This window comes from Callospermophilus lateralis, chromosome 10 (genome assembly GCF_048772815.1).
Source record: "Callospermophilus lateralis isolate mCalLat2 chromosome 10, mCalLat2.hap1, whole genome shotgun sequence".
In the NCBI taxonomy this organism is placed as follows: domain Eukaryota; kingdom Metazoa; phylum Chordata; class Mammalia; order Rodentia; family Sciuridae; genus Callospermophilus; species Callospermophilus lateralis.
Window position 1 is genome coordinate 31256339 of NC_135314.1, and position 25685 is coordinate 31282023.

The following is a 25685-nucleotide window of genomic DNA, read 5'->3' on the forward strand; positions in this document are numbered from 1 at the left end:
TCTAGTCTTATATGCATGAATAAATGGATAAACAGTAAAAATACAACAAATCCAATGTTAAAACACACATATAAAGACATAACAACATGATCAAAAGGAAAATAGCAACAAAGTGCTCCCTTTTCAATACTGCAATAATAACCCTCTATAGAACAATTCTCTTTGAATCTTACTGTGAGAACCAATTTTTAGGAAATAATTAATAAAAGTATGGAAAAATGAGTTCATTGCAAAACCATCACAATAAAAATAATAAAAAACAAGGATAAATTTAATTGAATAAACATGATTGGTCTAGTTTTTCACATCAAAAGGTGCATGTGCATATGAAAAACTTGGAAAAACAATATATAAGGCAGTAGTTTTAAATTTTACTGAGAAGATCATGTATAGCGTGTGGTAATGCTGGCATGGAAATAAAAATTGCATCACTGGTGACACCATCAGCAAATATATGCCAGCATTACCACAATTAGCTGCACTAAACGTAGTTACATAGTCCAGGCAAGTTCTGCAAGCAGTTCAAAGTGGAGGAATCTATCAATATGTCCGTCTCCTCCCAAAGTCCGTTGCCTCCCAAAGTAAGTTGGCTCCTTGATTGAGCATACTTTTGAGTTATATTCATTGGGATGAAGATAGGAATTCTGGCAATGATGCTAAAAAGACATTATCCTGAAAAGAATTATTAAATATAATGAAAAGGAAAGGTGAAAGTAAACAAACAGATCTGTTAACCTCCTTAAAAAGCAATCCTTAACAGCTGTTTACCTGATTTAAATTAGTAAACAAGCAAATCTGTTAACCACCTTTAAAAACAATCTTTAACAGCTGTTTACCTAATTTAAATTAAGCCATTTAAATCACGTGAATAAAAAAAAATAATAATTCGGATCCATTTTCTCATGAGCGCTCCTCATATATGAAATACGCACACACAGACATACAACACAAAACACAAATGTGCAAACAAACGTACAACACATAAGATAATAATAAAGGCCTTGTAGCTTTACCTAGGTGAAATCTCCATTGCAATGTTTAAAAACTCTATAGTCAAAAAATAAAACTGATCAAAAAAAAAAAAAAAAACATTAACCTAGGTTTGTATGAGCTCAAAAAATAAAAATAGAGCCTTATGATGTGGAGAAATGCAATAATAAAATAGATATTGAAAAAAGCATCCTGGTTAATCACAGTCGCAGATGTAAGAATGGCCAAGCTGGAGTTCTGGATATCAGCTGTTATGGATTTGAGTCAAATCATCTTCTTTTCGATCTGTAGAAATCGTTTTGGTTAGTCTTTCTGGAATCCAAATCGGCTGCTGTTCTCCCTGTGGAAACACGCAAACAGAGCCCCGACTCCAGACAATTACTGGGTCAGGACCTTTCCATTGTCCTGTTAGAATATCTTTCCAAAGAACTTTAGGCTTATGCACATTTTTTGGATACATATGCCTTTCCGCAGCACTAAGTCCTGATGAATCCAAATTTAAAAAGTTTAGAGTAAAAAGCGTTATTTTAAGTTTATCTTTGGGGGATATATACCCGTTTCCAATTCCCTCTTTTGCTTTAATAAGTACGTTTTAATAGTTTGATGAGCTCTTTCAACTATGCCTTGTCCCTGTGGATTGTATGGAATTCCTGTTAAATGAGTAATACCAAATGATGAGCAAAATTGTTTAAAAGAGGTAGAGGTATAGCCAGGACCGTTATCAGTTTTTAACTGTTTAGGAACGCCCACAGTGGCAAAATTTTGTAAGCAATGAGCTATAACATCTTTAGTTTTTTCTCCAGCATGAAGGGAGCCCATCAAAAATCCAGAAGTATCAACTGTAACATGTAAATTTTCCAAATTCTGGCAAGTGTGTGACGTCCATCTGCCAAATATGGTTAGGTATCAGTCCTCTAGGATTGACTCCAAGATTAACTTGTGGTAAAAAGGTCACACAATTTTGACATTGTTTTATTATATGTCTGGCTTGTTCCTTAGTTATTTTAAAACGCTTTTGTAAAGTATTAGCATTAATATGGAATTTTTTATGAAAATTCGTAGTTTCTTCTAGTGTAGAGAAAATATATATGTCATGTGTAGTTTTATCTGCTAAATCATTGCCCAAATTAAGGGCTCCAGGTAATCCTGTATGTGCTCTAATATGTCCTATAAAGAATGGATCTTTTCTGTCCCAGATTAGACTTTGTATAGTGGAAAACAAAGAGAAAACAGTAGAAGAAGGGGAAATCCTACCAGCATCTTCAAGAGATATTATAGCATTAATTACATACTGACTATCAGAAAATAAATTAAATACAGAATCTTTAAACATTAAAAAGGCTTGTAATACTGCGTTAAGCTCTACCTTTTGAGCTGATTGTTTGGGTACTAAAAATGTAAAAGTTTGATCAGGGGTAACTACTGCTGCTGTACCATTATTTGACCCATCAGTGAATATATTTGGAGCATTCATGATAGGGGTTTTTCTTGTCATTTTTGGAAAAACTACAGGATGCTTAGACCAAAAAGACAACAAAGGATTAGATGGTAAGTGATTATCAAATGAAACATTAGATTTACACATGATTGTTGCCCAAGTATTTAACTCATTAGCTAACTCATCAATTTGATTCATAGTATATGGAGTAATAATTTTATTGGGAGAAATTCCAAACACTCCCTTCGCTGCTTTTATTCCTTTGAGTATTAATTGTCCTACAGCCTCAGGATACCTAGTAAGAATAGTGTTAGGAGAATAAGATAAATGTATCCACAATAATGGACCTTCTTGCCAAAATACTCCTGTAGGAATATTTTTTGTTGGTAGTACAATAAATAATAAAGGCTAACTTATATCAATTCTATCCAAAGGTATATTTTCCATATATGTTTCAATAATTTTCAATGCCTTTCTTGCTTTAGGAGTTAACATGCGAGGTGAGTTTGGATCTGATGGACCTTTTAGAATATCAAATAAAGGTCCCAACTCTCCTGTTGGTATGCCTAGATAAGGCCTTATCCAATTTATGTCTCCCAATAACTTTTGAAAGTCGTTAAGTGACTTGAGTTGATCTACTCGTATTTGAATTTTTGGTGGACGGACCATGGTTGAGGATAATAGAACTCCTAAATAATTAATTGGAAAATTTAATTGTACTTTATCTATTGCTATCTCTAGATTATAATTTTTTAATAAGTTTGTAAGTGTGGCATAACATTCCAGCAATATGTTTTTATCTTTATGTGCCAATAATACATCATCCATATAGTGAAATATTTGTAGTTCAGGATTTTGATTTCTAAGTGGCTGGATTGCTTTATTAACGTATATTTGACACATAGTTGGACTGTTAGCCATCCCTTGAGGGAGTACTTTCCATTCATATCTCTGATCAGGACCTTCATGATTTAATGCAGGGATAGTAAATGCAAAACGTGGACTATCCTCGGGATGAATTGGTATTGAAAACAAACAATCTTTAATATCTATGGCTAAAACATGCCAGGTTTTTGGCAAAGCAGACAATTGAGGAGTCCCTGATTGAGCAGGTCCCATAATAACCATTTCATTATTAATGGCTCTTAAATCTTGCAATAATCTCCATTTACCAGATTTCTTTTTAATGACAAAAATGACAAAAATGGGAGTATTATGGGGAGATATGGAAGGTTGTATATGTCCTTCCGCTAATTGTTGTTTGACCAGATCATGGGCTACTTGTATCTTTTCTTTAGTCAGGGGTCACTGAGGAACCCACACTGGTCTTTCTGATTTCCAAGTAATTTTTATTGTCTCAGTGTCCCTTTCTGAAAATCCAACCCATGTCTGTCTGTTCCTTGATCTATTTGAATTGGTGCTGCTATACCTTGTCCTTGTTTTCCTAATTTTTTCTCTTTCCTAAAACCTTGTCTAGCCCTAGTAGTGGGCGCATTAGGATTGATGTTATTTGTTAACATCAAACCTAATTGATCTAGGACATCTTGTCCCCATAAATTTATAGGAAGATGATCCAATACATATGGCTGTATAGTTCCCTCACATCCTTCAGGATCCTTCCAATCTAATACCATTGCACTTCTATGGGGATTAGTAGCCACTCCTAGTCCACGAAGCGTTTGAGTGGCTTGTTGTAATGGCCAATGTTTTGGCCATTCCTGACTAGATATGATGCTAAGGTCTGCACCTGTGTCCAGTAGCCCATTAAAGTCGTGTCCTTGAATATTTAGCTTTAACATTGGGCGAGATGCCGCAGTCTCTGGCTGGGCACAAATCACGAGCCTCCACACAGCTTGTAGATTCAAACAGCAATTCTTTATTCCTGAACTCACACCGGCCGTCTACAAACACGTTCTGGGGGAATCCACGTTCTCTGCCCAAATTCACTTCTGCCCAAATCCATTCTCTGCCCAAATCCACTTCGCATGGGCTTCTGTCTCCCAAAATATACTGTCTGACCCTAAGAACTCAAGAGGAACTCAGCAGCAGGATACGCCCTATTCTAAAGGGGGAACACCCTAATCTCCTATTATGCTAAACTGCCCTATTCTAAAGGGGGAACACCCTAATCTCCTATTATGCTAAACCGCCCTGGTCCTTGAGCAAGGTCACCTTTCAGAAGTCCTTCCACTAGACAGCATGGAAGTAAGCTGGCAAGGAGATTGTCATACCTACTTGGCTGATGGCTCCCAGCAATAGTGTATTCAGTTTTTAGTTTGCAAAATTTCTGTAGTGTTAGACTGTTAGCTATGTGATTAGAAAATTAACATACATATAAAATGTAATTTCTACTTAAAACTTGTTACACAATCTATATTTAAAATAAATACACACTTGAAAGAAATTAGTGAAATAATACTGTATCCTTAATATTTCACTCTTGTTCTGGAACTCTAATTATTTCAAGGTAATATAGCAGTACGTGCTAAAGGTACTAGATCCTCAATAAAGATGATCTATTAGTAGAAAAATCTTTTAAAATGGCATTATTAGTACATTAGTAAAAATAGTACATTTTTAAAGTTGAAAACCTTGATGTTATTTCTCCTTAATTTGTGTTAATTATATAGCATTTAGATTTTTCCCAGTCACTTAATGATAAGCCTTTTGTTAAGAATATACTTGAAAAAATAAAGGTGAACCATGATGTCAAAATAATAAATGTATAAAGATGATATGTCACTTCATGTATCTGCCCTCATCACTCTTGATCTTTTTGTATGTGAGTCATTGGGCCGAAGTCTGTCTGTCTTGAAATGCCATCTCTCTCATTCTCATGCCTATAATTGGCAGGGTATAGCGTCTTTTCTTAACACCAAGAACACTTAATTCTATTCCTTTGTGTGATGCCATTAAAATATGCTAACTAAGGTAAATTTGAGAAAGAACACACAGACACTTTGAAAGGTTATGGTCTATGACAATCTACAGCTTTAGAACAGGTTTAATTGAATTAATTGTAGCTCAGAAGAATCTGAAGAACAAAGAGCAAAATGACAGTGTTTTCACAGGAAAAAATTTGACCTTTTAAATATCAATGCATTGATTGTCAGAGTATTCTCTGTCTCATACAATAAAACATTTTTATAAGGGAAAAGTGTAAGTGATATTTGAAAAAAAATGGAGTAGCTATACAAAAATGAATACACCTACATATAAGAGGATTCAAGGAGTAATAGTGAGTAAAAGACTTTCTGTGACTTGTTAGAAGATTCTAATTTATTTATTCATCTTTAACATTGATAATATAAAATTATTTTCTTAAATTACATTAATATAACCAGTGAATGGATTTCTAATATTGACTGATGTCAGGGGATCTAAAAAGAAATTAATATGCCTTATGTTTCTGTTTTGCAATTTTAAGTATCTTCTCCAGGATTTTTAGTTTTAATTTAGTTATCTTCATCTATACTTTACACATACATGATCCCTAGACAATTGCAAGGCAGAAATCAAACCCTGTGAATGGTGACAAAAGATTATGAAAGAGAAGATGAATTCAGGCAAGCCAAGTGGGAAAGATTACACAAAGAGGCGATGATTAGGTTGAGAGATGTTGCTTATGTTTCCGTAAACACACTGCTTTCTTATGCATCTTAAGCTTTTGATAACTATTGAATACTGTTTGGAATTTCTGTCAATATATCACATTCTAGTCAAACTCATACTCATCTTTGAAAGTTTTAGGTATCTCTTTCTCTGATAACGTTTTCTAACATTTTCAGATGAAATTAAGGATTTTTTTTCTTTGAATTTCCCATCACATAATGTAGTTCTGAAATAGAATTTACCTTATTGTATGAAAATTTTTTTATGCTTGGCTTCTTGACAGGAAGATCAGGATTAGTATTTTTGACACTATATTTTTAGTTGTAGAGATTTGGCATTCAAATTAAGTGTAAAAACAAGAAATGAATGTGAGGATATTCATTTAATATTTAACAGAACTTTTTAATCCTTGTTTTTGTTCCCTTTAAATTTACAATGTTATTCATTGTATTTGTGAGGATTTTTATTCTTAAAAATGGATCTAAGTTATATGGAGTAATTCGTTTCAATGGCAATGAAAGGGAACTTCATAGCAGCTTTTATTAGACTTGATGTGCCCCCAAATCAGTAAACATCTTAGCTGTAAAAGTACAGACGAAAGTGCAAGGAGATAACAGGGAGTGTTCAAAGAGCATCCAAATGCCAACATGAATTCTAATGCATGTTAAATGCACACTGATGCATAAACCCTGATTTAGAAATGACAAAAGAGACAGTAACCAGAGATGGGCAGTCAAATTCCATCTTGCTGGTGGCATTTGTAACTGATGTTGACTCCTAGATGCTAAATAATAAAGTTGTCAGAAATGTTAATTGCAAAAAGTAGAATAGGCAAATCTCAGTGATAGAATGAAATGAGAGACTCCATAAATTAGAGAATAGGTACATAAACATGTCAAAAAGAAGAGGTAAATAAACAACAAAAAATGTACTCCATGATTGCAGACCAAATATGGCATGATAAAGACCATAATTTACAACAGCTCAAGGTTCTGGGAATCGTATATGCATAATTACTTCAGGACTGAAAAAATTCATACTGGCCACAAAATATTTATTGTTAGAATTTCAGACAAGATTCTAGAAATTTCAAAGAGAAATTCTTTGTCTCAGATTTTACATTTAAATCTTATCCGTCTTTTTGTAACTAGTTTCATTGTCCTGTATATAAACACCCATTTTTCCAAGCACCATGAATTGATAAGTTCTCCTTCCTTAGTATGTATCTAAGAGTTCATATTACATATTTGTTGAAGATTAAAAATGAGTCAATATTAATTGCTTCCTCTTTGGATCTTTATGCTCAAACCTATGGATGAATTATGCACCATGTTTACAATATTAGGTCACTCTGAATTCACTTGTACAGTTAGTCCTACCATTGAGTTTTACAACTTTCTATATTATTTTCATATGCATCAATGTTTCTTTCTCTCAATGTGAAGGAACCCCCTTTAGAATTTCTTGTAGGACAAGCTTCATGGAGAAAATCTTTCAGCTTTTGTTTTTCTGGGAATATCTTTCTCTCTTCTCCCTTTCTAAAGGACGGCTTTGCTGGCTACATTATGCTTGGTTGGAAGTTTGTTCTGTTTGGTTTGTTTGTTTTGTTTTGTTTTCCTTCAGTACTATGAAAATATGTCACTCTCTCCTGGCCTCTTAGGTTTCTGCAGAGAACTTGCTGTCTAGAGAATTGTGACAGCCTTATGTGTTATAGGTTTCTTTACTCCTGCTGCCTTAGGAATATTCTTTTTGTCTTTCACTGTTGAGAGAATTAGCACACTATGTCTTGGGGTAGACTTGTCTAAGTTAAATCTGGCCGGTGATTTTTGACCTATTTGTACATAGACATTTATATCCTCCTGGTTTGCGAACTTTTTATTACTATCTTTTTTGTATATGTTTTCTCTCCTTTTGGAATTCTCAAGCCCCTTTGGAATCAAGAAAACCCAAATATTTGGTCGTTTACTTTTATCCCAAAGTTCTCACTTTTTAAAAAAAAGTTTTCTTCATTGTCCTTTTTCCCCCTTCTTTACCATCCTACTTTGTATTTTCAAATATTCTTTCTTTGAGAAATTCTTGTTTGTTTGTTGTATTCTGCTATTGATGGCAAATATCATGTTTTAAATTTTGCTTAGTGTATTTTTAGTTGAAGGATTTCTCTTCATTTTTAAAATTTGCTTCCATCTCTCTGTAAAGCAGCTCTATTAGCAAGTTAAATCATTCTTCTGTGTTTTCTTGAAGCTTCTGAGTTTTCTTAATATAGCTATTTAAATTCTTCACTGGAAGTTATTGCTTAATGGTTACTGTGTGGTATGTTTTTGGCATTTTATTTTGACCTGCAGGCCAGAGCATGATTTCATCCTTAAATTTCTTATGAGATAATGTAGATGTATAAAATAAGTAAATGTATATTAACATTTTAATTATAATAAGCACTATTTGTTTTTTCAAATTGTTTTTTTCTTTTGTTCACATTTTTTATCTATTCCAAATGTTCAGAAATTAAATTTTTCATTTTCTAATTCAGACATATTATCTAGATAATTTGATTGAAATATATTTTTCAGATACTTAAGAACCTCTCTTGGAGGTGAATGCAATTTCATGTCATGCTCTCTTTTTTCCCCTCATTATTTTTATATATGGATTGAGAGTAATTTATAACTCTTGCAAAGCCTTTTCTTCATTCATTGGGATCTTTTTAAATATTTTCACAAAGAGAGACACATCTCAGATGCATTGGATTGCAAGTAAATATCAATCTGGGAACATCAAATGAATACCTCCACTTGTGTGACTTTAAAGATAACTTTAGGGAACAATGTTAGCCTCTTATAAGTTCATCAAATGGTTGGGAAAATTTTATGAGCAGCTGTATTAGTTTTTCATAGATGTGACCAAAATACCTAACAAGAACAACTTAGAGGAGGAAATTAATTTTGAGCCCACAGCTTTAGAAGTTTAGTCCATCGTTGGCCAACAACATTGCTTTGGGCCTGATGTTAGGAGGAACATCATGGTAGAAGGGCATGATGGAGGTGTGCTGTTCACCTCATGATAGCCAAGAAGCCCAGTGAGAGGGAAGATTTAGGATGATAAAATATAATCCCTAGTGGCACAGCCCCAGTGATCTACTTCCTCAAGCCACACCCCACCTACCACTAAATACAATAGTCCTTTCAAATTATTAATCCCTTAAAAGGATCAATCCACTGATTAGGATAGAGCTTTTGTAATCTAATTAATTTATTTTAAAACATTTCTACATAGGATAGATAAACCATGAACTTCTGGGGACACCTCATATCCAAAGTATAAAACCCAATCATCAAATGCTCGATTTCCACCATTTTTATTCATTTCTCAAAGGGGGGGCACTGATTTTAATAGCTCACAAAAGACTTGTTTTTACAAAATAAGCTTTTATTTGTAACATAAGCACTAGGATTTTGTAAATAGTAATTTCTGACTTTATTTGAATGGAATTAATTTCTATTTTATTCATTTTCTTAGTCTGTTCAATATTTTGTGTATCCCATACTAGCTGATGCACAAAGACTTAATACATGTAATGAGCTGCATTAATACCCTGGGTATGACTCACTCTAAGATAGAAAATAAAACGTGAACAGATCATTTTTTTTGAAGTTTTGATGAAAAAATTCCCAGATATATTAATAGAATTTTCTGACATCAGGGCATAATTATGTGACAAATAAATCTTTGTGAAAGTAAAAACTGATAATAATGGGTTGGAATTTTTGATAACTGGTTTCTATGACCCATTTGTTTCTGAAGAAAAATTATCAGTTTCAATAAAATAGTGCAGCCCTTAAAGTAACTATTTTCTACTTATTTCTTCATCTTTAACAAATAATCACAAGTTACTGCCTGAAGTGATAACATTTCTCTGTAAGCCCTCTTACTTTCATTTTCCACCATAGACCACTCATTTGTTTCTTTTGACCAAATAAGCTCAGGCTAAATCAATCAGGGAATTCAATTAATAGACAAAACAAGGTTTCTTGATTTTTGAGTTATTTCTAAAATAATGCTATTTATGGGAGTTACTGTGAATCACTTCTTCCAAAGGTAATTATTTTTAACATTAAGATAGCTAAATTCTCACCATTGTATAATATTTTAGTAAATATACAGGCAAAAACCATTTGTTTAATTTAAAGAACAGTCATCCCTTATTCAAGTGATGCTGGCAAATGTTTTAATTATTTTAGAATAAACTGAATTTCAAATTTCAAAAAACACTATTAGTTTTTGCTTATTTCATAAGAAGTAATTTTAGACATATTTTAAAAACTTCCTAACCATTCAATTTAAAACATAAAGTTTCTTTGAATAATGAAATCATTTTAATGAAAAGTTATTCTAAGTTTCACTAATTTAAAATGCCCTAAGAATATTTTTCCTTGGTTCTCATGAATATTTTTACTTCTGAAAATAAGGGCTTCAGGAAACCAATGTTACTTTATACCTTTGAATATGCATGTACTTCAATAGGATAAATATATGATTAAGAAAATGAAGCACATATAAAAAATGAATCAGACTGTCTTAAGGCTCTTCTCCCTAGGAGATATTGACAGACCTTTGTTTGATGTCTGGTTTAATAAAATCCAGAGGATTTTATTAGATTATATGTGAGAGAAAATCAATCAAAGCACTTTTGACTTCTCAAATGAAAGCAAGAAATCTTTGAATTTTGTGATTAAACTTTTAATGCATTAACCCATTAAAATTTATGATACATTACATATTATCTTTTATATGTAAAATGTATAGTTTTATCCTTAAATATCATACTTCTCAGATTCAAAACTCGGGGTTTTATATTCTTAAATCATTTCTACATGTACATTTGCTGTGATTTGACTCCTCTTAGGTAGAGGGATAAATGTTTAAACATTTCTTAAATGTCAAAACACTTTAAAATTTTGAAATGTTTAGAACTCACATATTATAAAGTGATGCAAAAATAAAAATAGCATTTTAAATAATTTTTAAAATTTCCACTTTAAAAGATTGATATTGAATTATCATTGCTATGAAAGAGTTATTTACATAAAGATCATTGTGTTATAATTCTGACATATACACCACACTAAAATTTTTAACATTTATCTAGGATTGCATTATTTATTATTAATCAAAATCTGTCATGAACTATGGATTGTGTGCAGGTATAACTGCAGAAAACAAGAAAATTCAACATTTGGTATCAGAGCTACACAAGAAAATATAATTCACTAAGGAAGTTCATAACACTAACAATATTAGATAGTATGTGTAACACTGAAATATAAAATTCAGACAAATCAAGTGTTGATATATCTTTAACTTTGCTATGACTTATGGTGAATATATAAAGAGAAAGTTAATAAAATGTTTACATGCGATATTTTACCCTCAATTTTATGTGCATTTATTTATCTTAATAATGTTTTGCTATTGGTCTTTTCATTTAGAGGTTAAATCATGAAAAGATTAGAGAGATTAAGTAATTAGCCCCCAAACACTAAACTAGTATTAGTACTATAATTTAATGAAGGTATAGAATTTTAATAAGGCATATCTATCTTTGAATAATGACATAATACCTAGAAAATAAACTCCAGAATGATAGGACTTTTCATTCTTTGGTGATGTTCATGTGCCTTGAGCAGCCCAAGCACAAAGAAGACACTCTAAAAGATGTTCTTGGAGTGAATGCACTTGTGCCTATTGGGCATGTTAATTGCTTTTTTTCTGCATGTGTGGGAGTTAAGTAATGATACCCACCACAATGAATTGTTGTAAGAATTAAGTAAGATGATACAGGAAATACACTGAGCACCTTTTTCTTAGCTGAATTTGAAAACAGTTGATATATATTGTTCTGGATATGCAGTTTGATAGGATATTCTTGCTCTTATTTAAAGGATTCATAAAAAATAAATCCAGGCCTCAGGTCAGGCAGGAACAAGGTAACACTTTTCAGCAGGTTTTTCACTGGTAACCTTCAAGTTATTAAAAGAAAATGCCTCTAGTGGCGCTAATATAAGATAGATCCTGGTGGAATTCATTAATATTAATGTGTTAAGTGTGTGATGGGAATTCTTAAATACTATAACACATTAACTCTTTTAATCCTCTTCCTTTGACAATTTTTAATGTACATCTTAAAAAATATGAAAAGAAAATAAGTAAAATTATTTTAACAAAATATTTTTAAAAATAAATATAAATCATTATTATTTTTAATATTTAATCAATACAAAAATCATGTAGTTACTTTATATTGAAATTGTACCTAGTTTTGAAGTCATGTGCATTTTATTCTTATAGCATATCTGGATTAAGATGATAAATCTTCATACACGGATTTTTCTCTGCAGTTAGATTCCATAAAATTTGTTTGAAAAATAGATTCACATACTCAAGCTATTCCAAACACACTGATAAAACCTCCAGCAACTAAATACAGTACGAATTTTAAAATATACTTCAATTGTGCTGGTCATATTTTATGTGCTTAATCACTGTATGTGGCCAGTGGCTACAAAACTGCAAAGTAGAAATACATGGTACTACTAGAGAGCAAGGTAAGTAGAAAACATGATGTATAAGAGGTATATTATGAATGCAAAAATGCACATATGACTCGTTAAAAGATGTTTATCTTTTAACAGAACTTGAATATCACTATCCATATGTGTCCTCCCATGTAAAGAAATTATATTGATATTTTCTCAAGTGTGACAATTTTACTTTATCTGATTCATCAGCTTAGAGCTCTCAGTTCTTCAAGTTTTACATATGAAAATAATTTAATGATGATTATATAACTCACTCTACTACTAAGCATCTTTTTTGCTATAATTTTAAGAGATGGAATTCACAGTATACATGTTTGTGCATGTGCTGGGAGTTTAGGTTTGGGGCCCCAAGAAAGAAAAGTTAAAACAGTGAAATGTTTCATAGGCTTTAAGTTATGAAATCAGGATATTGTTCAAGAGAATGTAAGTTAATTTCTGGATAAATCCAATTGAGGATTATCTATCTTTGCAATAATTAAGTAATAAATTCTATAATAATTTATAAACATGAAAAACAGCACATTTTTTTAAATTGTGAAAAAGAAAAGTGATAAGAGTTCATATAGAAGGTGCAAGTAGTTCACATTATTTTAGACTTTGCCATTATTGACTATTGTATTTATAATATTTTGGTATCTAGCAATTGCTATGGCTGGTTTAAATTTGGCATTTATCCTGCCTTTGCTTTATTGTCCTAAACTTGTAATTCATTTTTTTCTATTTTCATACCACAAAATAGACAATAAATTTTGAGGTTTGTATGGATATATAATTGATGTTGACTGACAAGTAGAGATTGAACTCCAAATTCTTTTTTTAAATAATTTGATGAATTGTTAAAAAAGTCACCACTCTATTACCTAGGAAAGCAAGAACAATCTCAAGTGCAAATTTATTCTTCTTGGTCACTCAACGGGTTGAATATGGTGGTAATTTACAGAGAGAAAATTATTATTTACTTTCAAATTTCCTCATTCTTAGGCAAGTGAGTACTCCATAAGCAGCATAACTCCTCAATATTCTGGGTGCACTCTGACATTTCTAAAATAATTCAGAATGGAATTCTTGTCTCCAGAGCTAGAGTATCTCAGTAGGATTCAATTATATACCTTTCACTTTTTATAAAACTCTTGGGTTTTGAAAGATCCAAATAACTCCTAGGCAGGACTAAAGAAGGGTGATACTATTATCTCAACAGAATTTATAATACTAAAAATCATGTATTTAAATACAGGCACACTGTATTAACAATGACTGTGATTAATTCTGATGCTTAAAATGCACCATAAATTTCATTTATATTGTTAAACCATTTTTACAATAGATTATCTAAAAATATTGTTTGGATTTTTCAAAAATGCAAAAAAGGGAAAAAATAAAAATTAAGAAATTACATAATTAGAATCAACTTCCTTTATGTAAGAGGAACAATAATATCATTTGGAACTTAGATTTTACAACAAAGATAATAATATATTCATTTAGTCTTGAATACAGATAATTCATAAATATTTGCTTAATGTATGAAATATTGAATTTAGTTGCACTGAATGTTTGAATGGATCACCTGTAAATATGTTATAAAAATAAATACTTTTCAACAGTATTTTATACAGCATGATAAGTAAATATAACAGTTAAATATTTGCAATATTGAAACATTTATTTCTTTTAATTAAGTGATTATTTGCAAATCACTTAGGAAAACTAAATCTAATATGATGGTTACAATAGCAGAAAATGTGGACAAAGATAATTTATTAACTATTAACATAATATCAGATTCATCATAAATTTTCATTCTTACCAATAACCAATACAAAGGAAGAATTAAAAGAATTCAATATACACAAATCAAGTTTTTTTTTTTTTTTTACTCAATCATACATTTATTTTCAATCCAATCTAGAATTCCACTTGAATATAAAACAAGGTTTCCATCAGAACATTGTGAAATTGGAAAACAAAAAGCTTCTTGTATAACTTTGGATCTGTTCTTTTGCTTCCAGCTAAAGACAACTTTGCATTTCTTTCATAACTCTATAGACTAAATTATGTTTTCTATAATTTATAAAAATCGTACCATGTTGAATTATTCCTCTGGCTCTGTACCTTCAGTCACCATAATAATGTTATTGATCATTTTTTTCTTATACAGTATATTTGAATATACATAGAGTTGTACCTCAGTATCTGCAGGGGGATTGGTTCCAGGACCATACATACCAAAACCTGTCTGTTATATAAAACGGCCTAGTATTTGCATCTAACAGATGCATGCCCTCTTGTATTCTTCAGATCATCTCTAGATTATTTATAATATACATATAATATAAATGCAATAAATATTTGTTATACTGTATTGTTTAGGGACTAATGACAAGAAAAAAGTTTTTATGTATATAGTTCAAATAGTTCAAATGCAATGCTTTTTTGTTTGTTTGTTTCCCCTGAGTATTTTCTCTCTGCATTTTGTTGAATCCATGGATATAGAATCTGTGAATACAAAGGGCTTACATATATATTATGTATAGGACACTTTTTGATATTGCAATACTTATTATATGTGTATGTATGTACGTATGAATGTATGTATTTATATATTCTGTGTTTCTTAATAGTTATTCCTATAGAGTGAAATCTCAGTGGAGTTAGAGATTGTGCCAGAACCATTTACCATTTTAATTCCAGTTCCTAACAGAGTGATTGACACATAATAAGCAATAAGTACCTGGTAAAGTTATCATTGATGCTTTTACTTATAAAGCTTCATATCCACTTATAATTTTTTGTTAATTTATGACAAGTTTTATTAAAGAAATTATTTACATAGCTTACTTTTCATCTCTCTGTTCTGGTGTTTCTAATATTAAAATCACCTAGAAAATGAAAGTAGTAATTTTACAATACATTTAATGGCAATTGTTAGTGTCTAAATATCCTTATTTTGATTATACATGATTTAGAACTGATTAGCACTGCTCATTTGAAATTAGCACTGATTATTTGAAAGTTATGACCATAGGTGTTTGTCTTAAGGTTGCTCAAAGGTAACCTAGAATATAGACATTATATAATCAAACAAAACGTTCAGGATATAAGTCAGATCTGGTATATCACCAGCATTTGTAAAACCAGACCTATAAATATAACTAGGTCTGGAGACATATGTATATTATTAATATAGCAAATGCTTAGCCTGTTCTGATTATTACAAAATCAGAACAATGAGAATATTTATAACAAATATAATTATTTTCTAAAGATAAATTTCAATATATGAAATTATCTATTTCAAAAGTCAGGACCAATTAAAAGAAACAATAAATAAGTAGAAGGAAGACAAGTAGAGTAGAGAAAGGAAAACAGGGGGGAAGGAGTGGGGAAGAAAGAGGAAGCACTGGGGATTTCAGTGAAACAAAATTGCATTTCATGCATATATGTTTATTCCAAAACAAACCTCATTATTATATATAACTATATATCACTAATAAAAACATGAAAAAGGCAGATCCAACAGTTCTCCACTAACAGATGAAGTGATAATAAATATGTAGTATGACCTTCCAAGAAGTTTTGGCATGAAGTTGAGAAGAGTTTAAGTAAATAAGAAACAGGACACATGATTTGAAGACAATTTGGGTTTGTGTTGAAGGATTGTGTGTGGTGCAAGTGCAGGAGATTATTCATTTATTTATCACCTCTCTGTGCATTTTTGCTCAAAAAATAGGAATATGAAGCAATGCTTGTATGTAGAAGACACCAATAAAGACATACCAGCATGCTAAGCATGCTAGTATTCTGTTTATCAGAATGTTATAATAATAGATGTTAGTTGTGTTTTTTTACTTTGTACCCTATTTTAAGTTCTTTTAATTTTCTACAGGAAAAATAAGTTATTTTTATAATAGGAAAACACAGACCAATTTAAATTAAATTTACTCAAATGTATAGTTGTATTTGTATTTATTTCCTTATAAATTGAAAGTGTGCCTGGTAATTATTTGAGTATGATTGGAACTAAAACATCTGGAAGGCTATCCAAAAGATAAGGGATACAAAAGGCCAATAAATAAGAAAAATGCTCAGTCTCTCTAATAAACAAAGGAACATAAAATTAGATTAAATAATTACAAACTACCATTTTAACCTAACAAATTATTCATAAAATAAATGCATTCCCTTTCCTATGTAATAGCTATTTCCATGACTTTAAAAATATTTATATTTATTATTCTTGTTATAATGTTAGAAATACAATAAAATCCTTTTTTTAAATAAAGGTTTACAATAAATTCTTTAGTTGAAAAAGGAAACAAATGTATGTATATGTAAGAACACATTAATATCAGCATTCTCCATTTGACAAGAGTACTGAATATTTTATTTTTTTATTCATATTTCTGTTATTTTTGCCAAGTTTTAAAATAATATATGCTGTGCTAAATTACAGAACAAAATCTGAAAATTTATTTTAATGTATTTAAAGTGTTGTCCCTCAAATCTGTGGTATCACACACTTGTGTGATTATATGGCAATATCTTACAGGTCATAAATATTATTACACATTCAATAATCTTTTAAAAATATTTCTTCTGTGTTATGATATGAATAACAGAATACATGTATGTTTTTGATTTCTAGAAAATTACTAATGCATGTCTCATTTTTCTCATCTAAATAATAAGACAGATACTAACATTATTAAAACAATGAACTAAAAATAAAATTGAACTAGTTTTAATTATAATAAGCATTTATTGAATATTTCTTAATATTCTGGAATGAGTCTAAATGCTTTGTGAGGTTAACTTCAATGAGTTCAAATTAAAACTGTTTGAGATAACAAACTCATGTTATATGTTTAAATACTGCTATTTCCAAAACCTTTCTATTTTTTCAAAGTCAGAGTCAACATAAGATAAAACTAGTATTCACTTTACATAGTCTAATTTGAGTTCCCCTGAAATTAGGCTCTTTCTGTATAGCCCCAACAAAAATTTTGTTGGCCACGTGTAATATACTCATTCTTCCTGGTAGAAATTTTTTAATGCTTCTTGAGCTTCCTGGCTTAGATCTCTCTCTCTCTCTCTCTCTCTCTCTCTCTCTCTCTCTCTCTCTCTCTCTCATCCATATATATGGATGAGAGAGATTTTAATGAGGAATGATGTTGATAATTTTGTTACCTAGAAAATAACAGATGCTCACAGAAATTCTGCTCTCTGTAGTGATGGAAGATAACTCAAATTGTACAGTAAAAAAAAAAGTTACAAGAATTGGTAACTATTCATAATATGGGTTTTCTTTTTTCGTAAATTTAACTTATGTTCAATTGACTAGTGTCCACTTGACTGGTTAGTCATTATTCAATTTTTTTAACATGAAACACTATTCTAGACGTTTTTGTGAAGGTATTTTGTAGATGTAATTAATACAATCATTTTACTTTAAGTAAAGCAGATACTACTCCATAATGAGGTTGAGACTCCTCTAACCAGTTTAAGGCCTTAAGAGCAAAAATCAAGGTTTATCAAGGATAAATAAATTTTTGCCTCAAGACTAAAAGAGAAATCTTATCTGAATTTCCAGGCTTCTTGCCTCCCCTATGTAGTTAGGACTTGCCACCTTTGACAATCCCATGAGCCAATCCTTTAATCTTTAATATCTCTCTCTCTCTCTCTCTCTCTCTCTCTCTCTCTCTCTCTCTCTCTCTCTCTCTCTCTCTCCAGTCTATTTTTCTGGAGAATACTGATACAATTCTACAAGATTCTTTTTCAACACAATTTCATATAGCGAAGAATAAGAATATCAACCCTAGTCATGCACTTGTCCTAACTTCCTTTTACAGGGAAAATAGAACTCCTAGAATAACTAAATACAAAACAAACCAAAAAAAAAAAATAATGAAAAATGCTGAGAATTTTAGTCATCTTTCTATTACTGTAATAAAATGGAGACAAGACAACTCATTAAAACAAGACAACTCATTAAGACAAAGACAACTCATTAAAAGAAAAGGCTATTTGGGGGGAGAAAAGTCTGTTTTCAGGCTTGGGGAGGTTTCAATTCATAGTTGACCCCACCACTGTTAGGCCTGTGGTGAGACAGCACAAGAGGGCAAGGAGACTGTGGCAGAGCAAGGTGCTCACCTCATGGTACACAGGTAACAAAGAGGGAGCAGAAGAAACCTGAGTCCCTCCATTTATTTCCAGGGCATGCCCTTAGTCACCTCAGACCCCCCAGTAGGCCCTACCATCTTCCAGTAACACCAAACTCATGACAAAGTCTATAAAGCATGTGCCTCTGTGGACTATTCCAGATCCAAACTATGACACTAAGCTTTTCTGAATCTAACATGAAATGAATTTTTTATAAACTTTATTGCTTACTCTACTTGGGTTAGTAAATTTACTTAGTGTTATAAGCTTTTATTTTTTCATTCTTTGTTGTGGAGTTTCAGAGTCTCCACATTGAAAGCAAACAATATCTATGGCTTTCCAATATTTCTCTTTATTTCTGCATAAATTTGTCTCATCTTTGCTTTCAATGTTTCCTAGGACTATGTTGATTGCAAATGTTATCAGATATCAAATATTATAAAATTTTATTCATATTGAGTAGTGAAAAAAATGACCGTTGTATTACTCCTTGTTACTAATGTTAAATTTATATGAATGCATGTTTTGTGAAAGTTTGAAAAATATATATTTACTTATTCAAAAATAATTATCATGGAGAAAAAGATTAAATTTCCCTTTGCATTCAAGTTAGAAATATTGTAAAATTCATACATAAAATATCAGTTCCTACATCACACTCAAGATTTGTCCATATCTATACTATTGAATGCTCTTACTTGAAAGCATAAACAATCGTTTCAGAAAACCTCATTCATAATTATTTCACAAGAGGGAAAAAATAGAATGTGGGATAATTAATTAATTTACATTTCTGATTAATAATCAGGTATTAAATATTAGAACTCCCAACTTTTATTTCCTTTTATAAGATTTATTTTAAACATTATTATAAAGGTTTTAATCATTAGGCATACTATATAGAGAAAAAGTTTCTGAAACATTAGCAATATTACCATAAAAACTGAAAATTAATTTATGATATTCACTTAGTGTCATCACAAATTGCTAAGCTTAACTAACTGCACTAAGTGTTAGAAAATCAACATTGTATTTTCAATTTGTTTTTAATGGCTACTATACTTAATTATTTAGTAATTACTCTCATTATTTTATTATAAACTCAATAAGTGAGATGCACAAAAGTCATTTTAATCATCCCTGGGTTAAAACCCATTAAACTGAATGAAACTACTTTCCAGAGAGATTCAAATTCTTTTCTTCTTTTGTAAAATATTTTTTAAATTTAAAATTCAAAAAAAATCCTCCAAAATATTTCTATGATGGCTTAGTGATTTCTAAAAATATATTTTAAATAATATGACTTTGCTGTTTGTTGGCTAAATCAATTAATCTCATTATAAAATGCAAATGAGAATGAGTTGCACATTTCCAGAAAAATCTCCATATATAGAAAAAGACCTGCAGACAGATAACAGATGAGTATGCTTGTCTGTATTGAAAAGATACAAAATCATTGAACATGTGCAGTTACATAGCCATCAAAAAAATAAACAAAGCCAACAAAACTGGTGGGAGCCCTTAGGGAGTTGTCTGTTTGGGCAAAAGTATGTATTAGAAAGAGAGAAATATTTGAAATATATTTTAAAGTCCTGTACTTTTTAATAAAGTTCTTTCTTAAGAAAGTTATATATTCATTTTTATAAATTTTATTTTATAAAATAAATTTATTTCCTTCTCTAAATACTTAGTTGCCCATTTAACATCTACTCATTAAATTGATTATTATATATTAATCCAATGATCAATAATATATTTTTAGTTTTCAGTTTAAAGTCAATATTATAAATCATGAATGAGCAGATGAAGAATATGCACTGAAGTGGTATAATATAGTAAATTCAATAAAATAAGCAAATGAAGAATACACAATGAAATGATTTTCAGACCATTGGCAAACCTTCTGCACGACTTCATCAATGACTTTTCTCCCACCTAAATGGTTTTATTATCACAAACACACGAAATCATCTCTGAATAACTATTTGATTCTATATGATCCCACAGTTACATGTTAGTCCACATCCAAGAATTTAATCTTACATAGATTTTAAGAACTACTTTTTTAATTCCTTTCATCTCAGGAATTAATTACATGGTAATATGCTCTTGTGTTTTGTTCAATAAATGCTTCGATAAATGTATTTTTTCTATAAGTTTATCAAACAAAATCAATAGCAAGGATCTCATGGGAGCTTTAGAAATCATGTTTTTTTTTTCTTTGCATTCAGGTAGTTTTTTAACTTGTTCTCTTTAATCATTATTTTGACTTATTTTCCTGACACTTGGGAAACAACTTCAGTTACACCTAGACACATTTCTTTGATGATTGCTCTCAAGTGAAGAAATCTTCATTTTCAAAATACACATTCTGTATTAAAACTCTTCTCCGCTCCATTTCATAAGTTGTCGCACTTTCTCTTACTCTGTCACTCAAGTACCTCCCATTCGTCTACCTTTCTCTGTCTTCACAGTAACACCAAAATTCCGATTCTGAGATCTTGTGTTAAACTTCTGGGGTACATATCTCATTGACTTTCCTTCTCTTAAAATATGTGTTTCCATTATTTGTTACCCCAAATAAAAAGATCTTCATATAGATATAAATATTTACTATCTCAAGTCAAAATTATTAATAATTGATCACTGCATGAAAAAGTACAGATGTTAGCTAGACTTAAAACCATGTTTGAAAACTGTGAAGATGCATATTTGTCATAGTCCTCTAAATTTTATTTTATTAGGAAATAATTGGTTAAAAATATATGTTTTATGGCATAGGCCATAATTTTTGATACATGTACATATGTCAGGATGCCTAAATCAGATAATACATCCAACAGGTCAAATAACATTTTCTGGTGTAAGAACATTTAAGATCTACTTTCTTAACAGTTACTACTAATTATAGTTAATTATAGTTACCGTATCATACAATAGATCTTACAAATTTATTAGTATTATTTAACTGAAACATTTTACTCCAGTTAACTGAAACATCTTTACATTCACCACTATTCCAGCCCCTGAACACCATTTTACTTTGTGCTTCTTTGAGTTCCACTTAAGATTTCATATGTAAGTGAGATCATACAATTCTGGTTTTTTTGGTGCCTCATTTATTTAATCTAGCACAATTTGCTACAGGTTCATCCATGTTGTCACCAATGATATGATTTTGGAACCAACATTATTGCAGGCATATTCATAGTTGTCTTTCTGATCTCTGACTGATCGGTTCAGGACATCCATGAAGACCAAAATCCACAAATGCTCAAATATCTTATATAAAATAAATAGTGTGGTAATGGCATATAACACTAGATGAAGTCATCTTATGATGACTTGCAATAGCCAATATAGTGTAAATCTATGCAAATAGTTGTTATCCTAGAATTTGGGGGTACTAATGACAAGAAAAAAATGTCTGCATATTCAGTATGATTACAAGCTTTTAAAAAAATTTTAAATACAGAATCTGCAACAATGGAAAACCAAATATATATGTATATTTTCTTTATCACTTATCCAATAATGGATATTTAGATTGTTATTTTTTCTTTGCATTCAGATAGTTTTGTAACTAGTTCTTTTTAATCATTATTTTGACTTATTTTCCTGACACTTGGGAAATAATTACAGTTACACCCAGACATATATTCTATTTATTATATTCTGTTTATTATGAATGATAACACACTGAACATGAGACTTCAGATATCTCTTCCACAAACTGATTTCAATTAATGAATTCCTTTGGATTTCTGAATTATATAGTAGTTCTGATTTTAACAGATAACTCTATATTGTTTTCTATAATGACTATAGAATGAATTTACATTTGCGCTAACAGTTTGCTAAGCTTCTCTTTTCTTCAAATCTTCTCCTAGGGCTGGGGATGTGGCTCAGGCCGTAGCATGCTCACCTGGCATGCGTGTGGCCCGGGTTCGATCCTCAGCACCACATACAAACAAAGATGTTGTGTCTGCCGAAAATTAAAAAATAAATATTAAAAAAATTCTCTCTCACCCCTTCTCTCTCTCTCTCTCTCTTTAAAAAAAAATCTTCTCTTAGACTACTTTTAAATTTTTGTGATAATAGTGCTTTTGACTGATGTGAGGTTACATTTTATCTTAGTTTTAGTGTATAGTTCCTTAATAATTAGTGACCTTAAGGATTTTTTCATGTATGTTTGCCTTTTGTATGTCTTCTTTTGAGAAGTATCTGTTCAGGTTCTTTTTCCATTTTTAATCAGGTTAGTTGTTTAGTTATTGTTTTGAATTATTTATATATTTTGGATATTAACCATGTATCATACATATGATTTGCAAATCAATCATTTTTATTTCCTTTATGGTTTGGAAATGAAGTATCCCCCAAAGACTGTGTTGAAGGATTGATTCCCCAAAACAGCAGTGTTCAAAGGTGAGGCCCTTGGAAATTGGTAGGATTTTGAAGGAGGTGACCTCATCAGCAGAGTAATTCATTAAAATATTTATAATTGGAATGGGCCATTAGGAGGTGGTAAAAGTGTAGGAGGTAGAACCAAAAAGAAGGAGGTGTCTTTGGGACTTGGTCTTAGGAACTCTATGTGTTGTCCCTAGCTGCTCACCTATTCTGTCTCCCTCTGTCTCAGATGCTCTGAGATAAAAAGTTTTTCTCCACCATGTTTTTCTAGCATATTCTATCTTGCCTCAAGCCCAAAGCAATAGAACCAGACAACCATGGACTGAAATGTCTGAAACTATGAGCTGAAATAAATCATTTTCTCTTTAAGTGGATTAAGTCAGGTATTTGGATCACAGAAACAAAAAGTTAAGTAACAACACACACACACACACACACACACACACATATATATATATATATATATATATATATATATAAAAATATATATATTTGCATTCTATACCCTATTTATAAAGTTCGGGGTTTCTGATTCTACATTTAATAAGCTTATGCCTGAGAATGCTCTTAATTGGGATATGAGTAATGTGAGGAAAGTGGTGTGGATTTATCCACATTATTATTTTACCCTAATATTATATCCATTCCCTAATTTTTTAAATTTCTTAACCTATTCTGGCTAATTCTTTAACAAAGTCTTTCTATTCCTCCTGAGATCATTTTTTGTAGCTAGGTACGGCCATGTGACTTAATTTTGGTCATGATAATGTGGGCAGGAGTAACTGGATAATTTCCAATCCAACTAATATAAGTGCATGTCAAATACTCTATGCACTCCTCATCTCTCTACCCAGATGCAGTGTCAGTGGGGGAACTCCAAGGTCTTAAACAATGACAGCCTCACTTGGTGGACTAAGAATGAAATTTTTGATGATTATATAAAGGGAATCCCCCTACTGTCTATTACAAACCAAGGGTAAACACACCAATCTTTACTATGTTAGAGGACTGAGATTTTGGTTATTTTAGTTAGTTTCCCTGAACCATAAATATTTCCAACACCATTTTTAGTGAGTTATACACAAACATATTGTTATTGCTCCATATGAACTTGTGAATATTGCTGAAATAAACTCACACAAATAGGATAAAGGGATCATTTTGTCCTTTAATCTTTATATCTACATTCTTACCTACATATTTTTTGAATAACCATTATTTGCCTATAAACCAAAGACTACTTTAAGTAAATTTTCATCACAGTTAATGTGCACTTACATAATAACTTTTTAAATTGTATATCTGTTCCTCTCTCAATGACCTATGGTCAATTAAGATAGACTTCATAATTTTTTAATTTAACTTTGCTGTACATCAAATTCATCAATGTTAAAGTGATCTAGAGATTTAATAAAGATTATTAGTCAAGAAACAATATATAAAAAGAATTGTTACTATTTTAACTAGTTGTCAATTCATGATAAGTACATGTACTTCTAGTGACTGTTTTCAGGTGAGTACATGAACATGCAAGACTGCTTCGCTGTAATAATGAATGCACTGTTTTTATTATAAACAGAGTGAACAATTAATAATACAGAAGATGCATTATTAAATCTCAACTTGTGTTAAACTCATATTTATTAATTTAAAAGAATGACTTTCTTTCAAATTGTGACTTCACTATCTACAAGCAGTTGTTTTTTGTTTTTTGGTAAGTCTTTTAATCACCCTTTCTTCAATTTTCTTATTTGGCAATATTTATATCAATAGTCATATTCCAGAGTTACTGCTTTCAGATTACATGATTTTTTTTTAATTACAAAAATGCCGTGCTTAGCACATACCAAACACTCAGATAATACTTACCACATACCAAACACTCAGATAATTCCCTCCCTGTCCTTCTCAGGCTGCCTCTTCTTAAGCAGCATTTGTTTCTTCCAACTTCCTTCTCATTTGTATTTAACATCAAAATGTACATTATCTGCCAATCTGGAATCTCTATACTGGAAAGCAGTGTAGAGATTCCTTGGACATCTTGGAATGGAACCACCATTTTACCCAACTATCCTACTCCTCTGTTTATACCCAAAGGACTTAAAAACAGCATACTGTAGGGTCACGTTTATAGCAGCACAATTCACAATAGCTAAATTATGGAACCAACCTAGATGCCATTCAGTAGATGTATAGATAAAAGAAAATGTGGTATATATACACAATGGAATATTACTCAGCATTAAAAGAGAATAAAATCATGTCATTTCCAGGTAAATGGATGGAGTTTGCAGGTAAATGGATGTAGTATGCTAAGTGAAGTAAGCCAATCCCAAAATCCAAAGGCCAAATGTGTTCTCTGATATGAGGATGCTGATGCATGATGGAGATTGTGGTGGAGGAGCATGGAGGAATGGAAGAACTTTAGATAGGGCAAAGCGGAGGGAGGGGCAAGGAGGGGGAAATGGGGGTGGGAATGATGGTAG

General features: G+C 31.1%; 1 non-coding gene across 1 annotated transcript; it reads right to left on the minus strand.

The window, feature by feature from the left end:
* Positions 1-15744: 15744 nt before the first annotated feature.
* LOC143409037 (small nucleolar RNA SNORA72) lies at positions 15745-15876 on the minus strand. Its single transcript, XR_013092552.2, has one exon. It is a non-coding gene; the product is annotated as a small nucleolar RNA SNORA72 (small nucleolar RNA).
* Positions 15877-25685: the final 9809 nt, after the last annotated feature.